Source organism: Alexandromys fortis, unplaced genomic scaffold (assembly GCF_014885135.2).
Source record: "Alexandromys fortis isolate MF-2015 unplaced genomic scaffold, M_Fortis_MF-2015_v1.1 scaffold_61, whole genome shotgun sequence".
NCBI lineage: Eukaryota > Metazoa > Chordata > Mammalia > Rodentia > Cricetidae > Alexandromys > Alexandromys fortis.
In genome coordinates, this window is record NW_026067962.1 from 7,929,462 (window position 1) to 7,944,266 (window position 14,805).

Consider the following 14,805-nt stretch of genomic DNA (forward strand, 5'->3'; position numbering starts at 1 on the left):
ACTCTTCAGAAGGAGCAATCCACTGACACCCTGTCTTAGGCTTCCAGCTTGCACAGCTGAGAGACAAGACATTTCTGTTGTGTAAGCTCCTGATTCACGGTACTTTGTTATGACCTCTGGACCTACTTTGCTCTTCATCTGATGTGAGGAAACATTCTACCAAGAGCAACCTGGGAAGGAATGGTGCATTCGCCTTACACAACCAAGTAACAGTCAACCACCAAGGAAAGTCTGGGTAGAACTCAAGGAAGGAACCTGGATGCACTGAAGCAGAGACTCTGAAGGGTCCTGCTTATGGGCTCACTTCCCCTGGCTAATGATCCCTCTGTATGCTTTCTTCTATAACCCAGGGCCACCTGCCTAGAGATAGCACTGCCCACAGTGGACTATGCTCGACCACATCAACAAAGGTCAAGACAATTTCCCACAGACATGGCCGTAGGCCAGTTGGATCTAGGCAGTCCCTTAGTTGGGATGATTTCTACGTATGGTTTTGCCAAGTTGGCAACAAAAGCCAATACACGGTCATAGAACAATAGCACACATGTCCAGAAGCTACTGTAAGCCATGAAGTTATCTTCTATTTGTATGGCTCTATCCCTTACCCCACCAAGAGGTCCCCAAAGGAAATCTGATGCCTTTGACCCTGTTAGCGGTTATATGTGTGTGTATTTTATGGAGACTTTCTGAAGACGTTTCACACTCTACATATATTAAATGAAGGTGATAGCAACAATGAATATAAACCAGAAGGGTTAATTGGTTATAAATAGAGTTCTTATTGCAGTATAGACATATAGTAAAAAAATAAATGAAAGCTAAGCATGGTGAAACATGCCTTTAATCTCAGCATTCAGGAGGCAGAGCAGGCAGATTTCTATGAGTTCAAGGCCAGCCTCATCTACAAAGCAAGTTCCAGGCCAGCCAGGGAGTGAGACCCTATCTTAAAAACTGAGGTATGTATGTTAGTATTATATTCATTATCAAATATGTGCTGTGCATATAGTATTGCTATACTAATTCAGTAGGTGTGTTTTCTCCGACATCACCACAAACACATAAATAATGTATTATATTACAATATTTTAACAATTATACCTGACTAGGCAAAGAAACTTTTTGGCTTCATGTAATCTTGTAAGGCTGCTGTCATATGGGATTTACCATGTTAACCAAAACATGCATAACAGAGAAAGACAATGCAGAGGTTCCTCCATGTTGCTGACAGCCCAGTTTAGGCTTGACTAGAATGTGATCTAGGAAATCTTTCAACTCTGTTCTAGAAAACTGAGGTCAAGGTATTCTAGCTAATTTACCTTGACTTCCGTTAAACTTCTGCTTGCAGAACCCCCCCCCCCCAGCTAACAGGTTATCTTAGCTTCTGTTAAATTGCTTGCTTATGCAAAACCTATCATTGCCCCCTTCCTGCCAATCCCCCCACATACACCCTGCAGCTGCTGAGGAAGATACCAGGATGTGGTTTTTGCCTTTAAAAACCCTTCCCTTAAACACTCAGGGCTACACTTGGTCCCTAACACCTGAATGTAGTTCTGGATAGCTGGAATAAAGACTTAATTGGCCATAGATTGTGTTTGAGTGATCATCTCTGGGGGGCTCCCCGTAACAATTGCGGAAGAAAAACCCAGTGCTGAAATCAAGTTACTTCAGTCCAATGTTGTGGGATGTTTTATTCTTTCAGCTTTTTGGGGGGCCTACCACTCAGCCCCCAAGTAAATCACACACAGAGACTTATTCTTATGAATGCCCGACTTTAACTTGGCTTGTTTCTTGCCAGCTTTTCTTATATTAAATTATCCCATCTACCTTTCCCTCTGGGCTTTTATCTCACCCCTGTATATCTTACTTGCACTCTTACTCCATGACTGGCTGGCTGTGTAGCTGGGTGGCTGGGGGCAGGGAGGAGGTGGCTGGCCCCTGGCGTCCTCCTCTCCTTGTTCTCTTGATCCTCTTCTTCTCATTTCTCCTTCTATTTATACTCTCTGACTGGTAGCACCACCTATCCTCGCTATTGGCTGTTTAGCTCTTTATTAGGCCATCGGGTGTTTTAGACAGGCAAAGAATCACAGCTTCACAGGGTTAAACAAATGCAGCATGAACAGAAGCAACACACCTTAAAATAATATTCCCCAACAGTCCAATATAAGACAGGTCCAGTGATTGTAGCGAATGCTGCTAGGCCCTACCCATGGCATCTCTCCCTCACCGGCATAGTGCACTTACCAGGGGCACTGCTGCAAGCATATGAAACTCTTTGCCTGAGTTGTTCCCTCAGCCAGGTAGGGATGGGAAGAAATGTCCCCTAATGCAGACAGCCCTCAGCCTGACGGGGGTTGATGAACACAGCCTTTCTGTGTCACACAGAGAGTAACTTCAGCTGACCCAGGGGATTGCAGCCATTGTCATCACACACCTTTTTCCAGTTTTCTACTCTTCCCCTTCATGTCAGCACTCCCCTGTGATCATGTCCCTGACACACTGTTTCCTTCTGTTCCAATCTCTGGATCTGTCTCTAAGGAGCCCAGCTACGAGAAAGGCAGAACATGACAATTCACTTGGTTAAGGCTTAAACTCTGGTTCTATGTGTTTGTGATTGGTTTGTTCCTCTACAGAGACCAAAGTAATTTAATTTCATAGACAAACTATGGTTGTCATTGATGCTATGGGCAAAAGTTCTGGTTTTCCCACTTCCCGGCATGTGCTGTGATCTTGAGAGTTGGCCAGGCCAATTAAATACAAATGAAAGCGATATCTTTAAGAGCCATGCATGGCTCCCCACATTCATTTTCTCTGCCTTGGTTGGTGGTAGATGAACTTTCAAATGGCCTCTAGTTTTCTATGCTTTCTGGAATTCATATCTCGTTCAATCTCTCTCCCCTTGATTATGGCCTGGTCTACGCCTTGCTACAAAGCAATATATATCTAATTAATATAATGCTACTTGTTACAGTGTTACATAGGATTGCGAAACATGCTGGTTTGTACCCTCTCTGTCCACATAGAACTGAAACCTATCCACAGCCACCAACTCAGAAGCAGATACTTAAGCTGAAACTCCTACCCTTGAATCTCAGTGGCAACCTCCACACAGACCGTGAAATCACCCAGCAGAGCCCTGTCTGGCTCCCAGCCCCACAGAACCTGTGAGGACATAAGCCTGCTTGGGTTCTAAATGCCAAGCTGTTTGTGTTTGAAGCAACAATAGAAACCCCTTCAGTAAGAGTGATTGACACCTCCCTCAGGCTAGGTCCCAGCTGACCTAATGGTGCCAGGTATGAGCAGAAAATAAAGCTTTGGTATTTAAAGTCACAGTGCATGTTAGTGTTGCTCAAGTATACTTATGTGTTCTGACTTGTACATAAAGCAAACCTTCTGCTCTGGCCACTGAAGAGTCCAAGAATAAAAATATAAAAATATAGATTCCAAAAATAAGTAGAAATAAATAAATATAAAGTGGTAAGCCTAGGAGAATAAGAACAGGCTGTCAGCAGCTTTCTCAGCAGCTTAAGAAATAACTATTAACAGTGGGGTACTCGGCTTTACAACCCATAATGCTATTTGAGAGGCTGAAGTGGCCCCTGAAAACTTAGGGCCGCTCTGCAAACAGAGCATCAGCTTTTTGACAGCGCCCCCTCCCCACACCGCACCACTCATGACCACCCACTGATGAAGCTGAGTTTTTTGACTTTTTAGTTGTGCATTTTCCCATCCCGTTCCCTGCCGTGTGAAACTGGCATTGTCAGGGGAGGTGCAGAGCCTTGGTAAGCGCTATCAGGGAACGCCAGGGAAAACAATGGACTAAATGCAAACACTAGTTTAACCTAAAAACTCTATTAATGGAAATTGCAAAGAAGAGCAATTTGGTATAAGTTTCACCTCAAGATTGTAGAAACTCCTTTGCTATTGCCTAATACTTGTTGCTTCTTACTATAAAAGGGGAGGGGTCAAAAGCTGGCCTTTGCCACAGCCTTTTAAGTCCATCTCTGGCTGTGATCTCAGCTAACTGATAAGCTTTTCGTGCCCCATGGAGATTTATTTTTTAAATTTTTTTTACCTGGAATAAAGTTTGCTTATGGCTTACTAGACTTCTGTGGTCTGTCCCCATCTTTGCATGACCCCCTCTCATGGACCCAACAGCCACCTCACTCCCACGCTGCTGAAGAATATATCCTGCTACCGTTCATACTGGAGTATGAAGACAGTAATGACAGTACAGATCCAAAGCCTGGCTTTGAAATCTTGCATCCTCCTCCAAATTAATATTCAGAAAATAATCTCGATGTCTTTTCCTTGTTTCCGGCTTAAAATATGACCTTGTCAAAGATCTATAAAGCCCCATCCTCGAAATACAAATAGCACTAATATGAAGCCAAATTTCACAGGAGTTGCCTCAAAATCTAAACAGCTAGCTCTGTCCTTGGCGGAAGTAACAACAGTCTCCTTCCCTGCTTGCTGATTTGCCTCTCCACTTCCTGCCTTAGCGGGAGGTTAATTAGACACAATTGCTACACAGCAGCACTGCCCGAGGGCACAACACAATGGGCCAATTTGGAGTCTACAGTATCCTGGAAACCCTGGGAGGTGCCAGCTTGCTATCTCCAGCTTGCTGAAGACAGACTCTCCCATACAGGTACAGAGGCTTCACGGACTCTAGGTTTGCAGCTTGACCCTAATTGGAGTGAAATTTCCACTGCAAGACACTGTTCAAGGCTGAAACTTGAAGTCAATGTCTTGATGTGTTTACTTCTTGGCTTCTGGGCACAATTGGAAACGCTGATATCCAGACAGCTTTCTACAGAAACTCAGGACGTATATACACATTTATGCAGGGTTTTATGCCTTAGAAACCAATTCACACAGATGGACCACCAATGACACAGAAAGCAAATGTAAATGAGGACAGTGAGAATACCAAAGAAAACTTGGCGGTTAGCTCTCCAGGAAACCTGGCCAACAAAAGAGAGAGAAGTCCTCACACCCTGACCGGGAAAGTGTTTCTCATCAGGAAGGCCACCCTCAGGCTTCTGCTCTCCTGCTGTCTTAGACCATCTTGGCTGCTTGAACAAAATGCTTTAACCTGGGTGTGTGACACCACCCGGAATGGCTTCTCACAAGTCCCAGATCAAGGCAGCAACCGGCGACACATCTGGCAGGGCTCCATCTCAGCTTTACGGTGGATGTAGGGCACCAAGCCATTCCTGAAGACACCACACTCCCGACAGAATCACCTTGCAAAGGTCTTATCTCTGAAGACCTGTGAGTCTAGGTTTCCCTTATGCGTTCCTGCTGTTTGAATCAGGTGCTTGCTACATAGTCCACGTTAGCCGTACACTCCAAATCTTGCCTAGTGCTGGGATTATATACGACATATGAGGAAAGTCATACGTCTAAACACAAACATTTAGACCGGAGCAGCTCCTGTTCCAACATGGAGGTTCTAGAAAGGAACAAACTTGTCAATGAAACTCATAATCCTAGAATCATCATTCTGAATCCAGAAGAAAGTTCTGCATGCAGATAAAGTGGGACTAGCTAGTGATACAGACATTCTAATATATGCCAGTGTGATGCCAATTCTAAACTTTAGGCATTGAATTCATTATATATTCAATATAATTCAAATAATATTGCTCCCAGGAATTCTCACCAGGCTGTAAGGACCCAGAGTTTCTGCTCAGCCAGCCTGGTGTTTAGATAAACGGAGGAGACGGGACACAGCAGAGTCAGCCTGAGCAGGAGGTGGATTTCACAGAAAGGCCCAAGCAGGTTGGGATGTGCTACCACCCTGGCTTTGGACTCTGCGGGTGGTAGATTTATGGTAAAATTTCACGGACACTATCAGCATCAGTTTCAAAATGCCATACATTTCCGTAGCAGTTACTTTGCCGCCAGTGGCTCTGGCAGAGGTACCACTGTGGTTTCCTGCTTTAGCCACCTTCTTCCCCTCCCCGTTCTTGCCTTTTCTGAAGTGTCTGTAGGCATCTCCCTTGTTTCTGGTGATGAAATGTCCTGAACCCACACGCATGGTACCCAGGCCCTCTTTCAGCGCAAACATGCCATTTAAGATGGTTGCTTGTGTCCCAACACCACGGCAGCCTGTATTATGTTGGTTTGTGCCTATTTTGTGGTATGTTGTGTTTAACTTCTTATTACAATAATACTGACCTGGGCAGTTTGTGTAATTACTAAATACAACAGGTGATAAAGCCGATAACTGTTATGTCATTAAGATGATGAAATGGCATTGACTATGTTGGTTCTTATGGCAGTGATAGTTTTATAAACTGTCCCAATAGTCAAATAAGCTGCTATTGAAAAGACTCACCCCAAACAGTGGCTAACCTGGTCACTCAACCACACACGTATTCAGAGATCAGGCTTCTGGACAAGCTAGTGCCATGAATCCCAGTTGGCTTCATTCGGCTACAGAAGAACGCTGAGAAACATATCCCTGGATGTGCCAAGCCGACATCCTTTCATGAAAAGGAAGAAGAGAGGACGAATGCAAGGACCAACTGGCAGCATCTGCAAAACTGTTTTCAGCATTAACCGAAATGGAAGGAGAAGAGAAGCAGACCCTCGGGAAGAGCCAGCAAAAGTCATTCTTCTCTTTAAACAACGCCTCTGTCTGTAGCCAGAGAGGGGTGAATACAGATATATGGGGTTTCCATCAGTCTATGTCAGTCCTATAGAGAGGATAGACACGAGTAGCTCCTGCTCAGATATTACTCCTCGCTACACTTTAGGAGCTGCTAGATCTGGGCTGTGAGACTGCTCAGTCTGTAAAGGCACTTACTGCGCAAACCCAGTGACCTGAGTTCCATTTCCAGAATCCACAGAAGGGTGGAAAGGAGAACTCACGTCACAAAGCTGTCCTCTGACCTCCATGTGTGTGCCATTGCACACATGTACATGCACACACACACACACACATACACACTCATCATACAGCAGTAAAGAGGTGACAGATTTCCAGCATAGTAGAGAAGCCATCAGCACAACTAAGGACCACATGAGCATCAGGGTATGGGACAATTATCACATGTCCCAGTTGGTGAAGGGTTGACATGTAGACACAGCTGGCAGACACCGATGTAGAAGGACTAACCCACAATGTGCTGGGTAAATATGATGATGATGATGATGATGGTAATAATAATAATACACCTTGAACGTGAATATATTTTTCAACTATTTAAATTTTTACCATTAAATTTTGAATTTTCCTTTGATTTTACTGATATAAAAAAGGTATGAACTCCTTTATTATTTTCATGAGTCATATCACATCATTGATCACCATATATTCATGGTTGTTTCTTTTGGTACCCTTGCCGGAATATAATGTAGCCTGCACATAACTAGCAGATGCAGGAAGAGCATCCACATAGATAGCAAAACTACTTTATATAATTAGACTATTTGTAGGATTGAAGAGAAAGCTTACTGTAAATATGAATTTAAAATGTAACTACAAAAGATATAAAGTATTTATACAATAAAAAACAATGGATAATTCTGAAATTCCAGCACTTGGGAAACTGAGGCCAGAAGATTATAAATGAATTCCAAACCTACCTAGGCTGTTGTGTGAAACCCTGCCTCCACTGATGTAAAAAAACACTTATATGCTTCTTAGTATATAACTCAAAAATTGTTAAATGTCTTTACAGAACTGATATAACAAAGACCTTCAAAGGGAAAACTAGGATTTTTATCATAACATGAAAATGCCTTTATACTTGGAAATTTAATAATAAACCACTCTTTCCCTTCAAGTTTCCATTCTGGTAAATTGAATTGCATAAATTCAGAGATGAAAATTTAGCCACAAAGATAAGAAATTTTGAATTCTCAGACTGCATTTAAATTTTCTTGTTAAAAGGAAAAATGTGGTTGAATTCACACGCTATATTTCTCTGATCCTCCCCTACGGTTGAAAAATCTTAGAAACTGAAAACTCTGGGTGGGTTTTACAATAAGAATCTCAGGTCTAATCCGATTAGTGTGTCCTTTAGGGAGTAGCCTAGTTCTGTTTGTACCAAAATTCAGCCTCAGCTTTACAACCAACTAAGCAGCTTCTGGCTGAGACCTAGAGATTTCTATTGTAATAGTCTGCCTGAAGTTGGGGTTTTGCTTGGTGTCCGGTGAAGCCTTGTGGAACAACCACTGTGTTAATGAGAGCACCAAATAAAGGCAGAGAATGGGATGAGGGACTATAACACAAAGCCAGGTCTGTGTTCCTGGCAGGTCACTGTTGATTGATGATACAAGGAGAGGCTAGAAGAGATGTCGAGGAACGGCTTGGCACAGAGGAGGAGGAGTATTGCTTAGGTTTCCTGCAATGACAATTCTCATCTCCTCCTCTATTTTCTTTAGTTACTAAGTCTTAATTTAGAAACTAATCAGTATCACATTTTCTATTTTTAATTACTGGGCTTTCAGGGAAGTTCATGTGACCCAGACTAGCTAAGCAACCTCCCATTCCCTAAAATGTAGTAAGTGGTTAAGAGATAGACCCAGGGGCAGTTAGAGCCAAAGTCGTGCAATCAGACTTAAATGTAGGAACTGGTTCAGAGATAGACAGACATGCAGTTAGAGCCAAAGTCGTACAATCAGACTTCTGCTGGGTTACTCAGGGCCTACATTCTTTTTGGAAGACTGTGAAAGCTTCACTCTGGACCTTTCAGGTACCCATTTCTCTTATTTGCACAACTACCTGTTTCCTGAAAACTTACACCCAAGGAAGCAGAGAATGATCAAGTGGTCAAGTGGTTGTTGTTTTTTTTTTTTTTTTTTTTTTTAGAACTAGAGCCAAGCAGTACGTTCTGTCGTTGTTCCTTCCCTGATTTCTGGAAAGGAGGCCAGTCCACTGGGGAAGTCAGAGCACATACACCAAGGGGAAGGGAAGCAGCTGTCTAGTGCAGGAGACTCGCTGAAGGGGCTCTTTAAACACTAGACATTTGCTGTCACTTTGTCAACGACGGTTTCTGTCCCTGGAGATGTCATCTCTCCACCCCACAATATCAGGAGGTTCTGAGGAAAAATGTGAACTCTGCGGATATTCTTCACAGGTTGTAGAGTTGGGTGCTGCTGTTGGCTGAGATCTGTCCGGGGCTATAGGCCAGCCTACTCCACTGTAGCTCTCCGCAGTGTTTGGATTTGCTCCAAGCATGGTGACTACATTTTAAGGATAAGCATTTTGTGAGGAACCCTAACACACTATTTTAGCAGAATATCTAGCCCAAATTCAAGAAAAGAAAACCAAATAGGAGTGTTTTTAAAAACATAATTTAAAGCTGCCATAGCTGAGAAAAGCAATAATAGTTCCTTTACAAAATTAAGGTGAGGTGAGTGCCCATCTATCAGCAAGAAATTAAAGAATAGCATTGAACACTATTAATAAAATAAACAAAACACTGTAATTGGCATCCTATTTAAGACTATGACAGTATCTAACAGAATTATAAATCAATTATAGGCAGAAAAAAAATTAAAGTGGTTATCTCTGGGTACTGGAGTCAACAGAGGGAATGGGCAGACGCTGCTCAGTGTTGAGTGTTCCTCTGTAGTGCTTAATCTATTTAAAAACTATCAACCTGTAGTATATGGGGCAAAAGCATAGAAGTTAAATATATAATTATAATTATTGATACAAACAGACATTCCCTTCCTCTAAAGCTCCTGTTCTCCACCTCTGTTTTGGGCTCACGACTTCAGAGGTTCCAGTTCATGGAGATGAGGAGAGCTGAAAACGGGGGTGCCTGAAAAGATGGGTGCTCCCCTCCTGTTTCAGTGAGGCTCCTAGTCTGAGATGCTGCTCCCCATGCTGGGAGCAGGCCATCTCTCCTGCCCTCTCAGGACCTACCCACATAGGCAACACAGGGCTTTGCTTTAGTAATGTCCAGTGCACTTCTCAACACAAGCAAACTGACAGCTGAGATTTATCATCCCCAGTGTTTGTAGTCACGGTGAGTTTAGAGTTTAATGGGTCAAAACGGGAGCTTAAATGTAGGCCAGTCATTAGGCTGAGAAACACAGTAATAATATGGTTTTCTGTAAGCAATCTTGTCCTGATTTCTCATCGGATGTACATAGGCATGATTGGGAAATGGGTTGTTCTGTCCTCACCAGTCTATCCTTTCACTGTGGCCTGTGGGGCGATGCTAAGTAGTCACTGAGATTTAAGCTTTTAAAACATTGCTTTTATTTCATGTATGTGATCATTCTGACTGTGTGTGTGTGCATGTATGTGTGTGTTTACTGTGTGCATGGCCAGAAGAGGGCACCTGATTCCTGAGAACTGGTGTTAGAGATGGTTGTAAGCAAACATGGAGGTACAGGAACTGAACCCTGGCCTTCTGGAAGAGTAACAAGCGCTCTCAACCATGAAACCACCCCTTTACCGCTCCACGATCTAAGAGCAAATAAAACTATTTTGAAAATCAAATGGAAAACAGAATACGAACTATTTCTATACTATGGCAACTATGAAAAACTTATCAACGAATATGCGTAAAAGTTGACTTAGACCCCAAAGGCTTAATTTTCTCTGGAGGTAGGAGAATATAAAGGCATTTCTCACACTTTGTTCCAACTAATTTTGCTTGAACCATGACTAGCCAGTCCTGTAAGAACTTACCTGTGGGCTATGGAGTCAGCTCTGTCAGTGAACTGTTTGTAAACATGAGGACTTGAGTTTGATCCCCAGAGCCCACACAGAAAGCTGAACACAGTGCGTGTTTTATAACCCTAGCACTGGAGAGCCAGAACCAAGCAGGCCACTGGGCCTTGCTGGCCAATAAGTCTAGCTTAATTAATGAGCCTCGGGCAAGTGAGAGCCTCTGCATCAAAGAAGTAAAGTGCTCAGCTCCTAAGAAACGGTATCTGAGGTTGACCTCTGGCCTCAGCAGGTGAGTTCACATGTGCCTGTGTACCTATGTGCACGAACACATAGAATTTAACTAAGCGAGTTGAATGGGTTGCAGAAGTTTGTTCTAGTTGTGTAAACAGCATATCCCCTCACCAGACAAAGCAAGTTAGAAAGAGAACTCAGGGTTCTGAGGTCAGAGAATAAAGCTGCAACCAGAGTTGGGAAATTGAATGAAATCTGTAAATTATGTAAAATGCGGCCTAATCATTAAGGGATGTGTATGCTTCTAAGTGGTCTCTCATTAGAAACAGTTGTGAGTGGCTCTCTGGAAATATAATGGATAAGGAATTTTCAACATGGTGTCTGGAAGTACAACATGGAACGCTGAAGATCCCAGAAACAGAAACCGAGTGAAAGGAGAAAAGATGGCAGAATAAGATAGTCTTAAGCACATGCCACAGCCTGCGGAGACAGCCTTTCTCCCCCCCACCTTGTCAGTCCTATGGATCACACTGAGTCTTTACCTACTCAGCCACCGTACCAGTCCAGAAAAGCAACAGTCTTTACCTGAGAGTCTTGGTTGAACAGCAATGGGGAAACGGAGGTTGGAGTTTGATGACAGCAGAATCAAATGATGTGGTTGTGTTAACGGGTTCTAGAAAGAAAAAATGGAATTTAAAAATATCTTGGAGGGAAATCCCAGATTGGGGTTTCCTAGTAAGGTTGGAGTATTTTGAAAACTCTTTTTACTCCTACAACCCTGCAAAGAGACAGTGATGTGATTAAGATCACCTAAACCTATGGGAACACAGAGAATGGTTTGAGAGAAAAGTAGCAACAGCATTTGGGAAGCCAGAAAGTTGATGACTGAGGCTTAAATGTCAGGACAGCTGTAAGCAAAGTGACTATGAAGCCAGCAGGAAGGAAAATTGAAAAACAATTGGATTCACAGTACAAAGTCATCAAGAGGCTCAGAAATAGCACCAAATAGTCAAAACAAGAGTTATCCAGAATCCTTAAAATATGCACTGGCGTGAGAGTGTGTTTGCGAAACACTTAGATCCTGGTGTTTTTCTTGCCACGACGGATAAACTTTGAGAGAATAAAAGAGAGATATCTAGACTAGGAAACACTGTAAACAAGGGAGTTAAAGGCCTCTGCCTGCATGATGCTAAAATCTTCATGTTCTGTAATAGCCAGTTATGATGAAGACTCTGTTAATCAAACTAAAAGTAGAAAACGTAAAGAAATTTCCACTAATTTCCACCAATTCAGAAGCCAAGGATGTCACCAGATCACATCTAAAACCAACTAGCAAGACCTTTCCTTGCTTCGCTGTTGAAAGGCCCAGATAAATTCAGACCCATCTAGCAGAAGGAGTAGAGCCAAAAAAATCTAGCAGGGAGAGAAGAACTAAAAATCTAGGTTAGCCGGTTCAGTGACTCTGTTCCAGGAGCTAGCTGACCATAAAGTTAGATTATAATCTTGAGAAACGGGGAGTTACCCCCTTGTGATTCTCACTGGTATTTTTGGAATTTTCCAATGACACCCTCCCTACCCCCTTTGGGTTATTGGGTCATGGTTTCTTCCCTTAAATACCCCTTCTCCCAGCTACTCGGGGTAAAACTCTCTACCCCTGCATGGGAAATGAGTTTAGGCCCCAGTGCACTGGTTCCTATCCTGTCAATAAACTTCGTGTGATTGCCGCAAGGAAGGTCTCTCGTGAGTTCCTGGGGGGTCGTGTTATCCTGAGACTTGAGTGAGAGTCTCCCCACTCCAGGGGTCTTTCACTGTGACCCGCTGGCCTGCCCCCACCAGCGTATCTGCTTTATGACTTTGCTTGTTGCGTAACTAGTAGATTCTCACGGCACCTCTTCCCCAGCAAAATGGACCCACAGTACAGAAAATGATAGACAACAAGATGGAGGCAGAGGCCCAGGCTTTCATCCTGAATTCAGTTGCCCTGTGAGTCCCAGTTAGTCACTGCTTTTAGCAAAACCTAATTCTGAGTGCCTGCTGCAGGGGCATCCAAGAGGAGTTAGTCATTGTTCTTTGGGAACAAGCCTGTGTCCCAGTACCTACATTGCTACTTATAGTTATATAGGAGGTGTCAGCTACCACAGTGAAACAAGAGACAGGGATTGTATGAAAACTTAAAAGGAAAAAGCAAGAATGACTGGATTTGGGGTTGATTTCTTTGGTAATATGTCTAGAAATCTAGCTCCATTTCTCTATAACTAGGAAGGAGGAATAGCCTTGTATTATTAAAAGTCTGAAAGAAAGGGCAGAGGTATAGCTGGGGCGTAAGTTAAGCTCTTGTCTAGCAGGCAGGATGCCTTAGGCTCACATGGCATAATAAAAAGTCAAAAAAAAAAGAGAGAGGAAAGAACAAATAATAGTTAATGTATTTAGTTATATAAATATTTAAAAAATTTTTTATAACAGGGCTGGAGATGGCTCAGTGGTTAATAATAATTGTTGTTCTTGTATTCCTAGCACCCACATGATGGCCCACAACCATCTGTAACTCTAGTCCCAAGGGACTCAACACTCTTTTTCTGGGCTCTGCAGGTACCAAGCATGCACAGAGTGCATAGATGTAAGTGCAGGAAAATTACCTACACATATAAAATAATAAATAAATCTTAAAAAATATCTTGTACCATTTGCATGGCAAAACAAGAAAATGAAACAAACAATAAACTATGAAAGCTCCAAGACTGAAAATTAATTTACAGAAATCCCTTCCACACAAAGCTCCTGAGCTGGTGAAAGAGAAGATCCTCTTTACAGGTGAAATGAGAAAGTAAATATCTAGAAAGAAACGTTGTGAGAAATGAGCAAAGGTTGTATGAGGAAAGCATATAAAATGCTCCCTGGAGGCATGGAAATCAGCTGCCCTGAATAGGCAGCAGCTTCTGTTCTTGGGTAGGATGAGTGAGCAACACAAAAATTTCACATTTCCATAAGTTAACACATAAATGTAAAGCAAGTCTGACAAAATACCCACCACTGGGCGGTGGCAAGTTGGTTCTAGAGCTTACATGAAATAAACAAGTAGACATTGCCAAGAAACTCCCTAAAGGGAAGGGAAATGGGAAGAGAATGTAAGATTATAAAGTCCTTTCTACTGGTCCTGAGTAGACCAAAGGAACTAAACAGATGCTCCAAGCAAGAGATACAACAAATGTTGCAATATGACTTCTAATATATGTCACCTGAGAACACTGGAGGGGGGGGATGTGGTAGGCTACATAATTGTCCTCTAATGATGTCCACACCCTTACCCCCTAAGGTGTGAATACACTGTCTAATGATGTCCACATCCTTACCCCCTAAGGTGTGAATACACTGTTGATTATCAAAATATAGACAGCTTTAATGGAGGAATAGACTTACAGAACCACTGTTCCCGCGGAGACCAGGAAAGCAGAAGCGAGCGCTGGAAGCATGCTCACCAAATTTATAGGCAAACTTTAGCCCGAGGTGAAAACGCCCCCTAAGGGGTGGGACTTATCCCTATATCTCCCCTTTTTGTCTAAATAAGACAGAACTAAACCAAATACAACTATATACAATAATAACAAATAATAAATATAACAAACAATATTGAGAATCAAAAGTTTTGCTAAACATTCTATCTCAAGGAGTCTAAATAATGTAGAGAGTAACTACAATTATATAATCTTCAACTCCATCAAAGATCCGAGAAGGGAATAAATATTACTTAACAAACGAGATATATCCAAAATGTGTAACAATTGACAAAGACAACTGACTACCTGGGCAATCACCCAAAGTCTCGTTTGCAATGTTGAGTCAACCAACTTTGGCTAAGGCCTAACATAACTGACATACCATTATTAAAGGCAAGGAACTTTTCAAAACTATCTTACCCTGTCTTGGCAGGATAT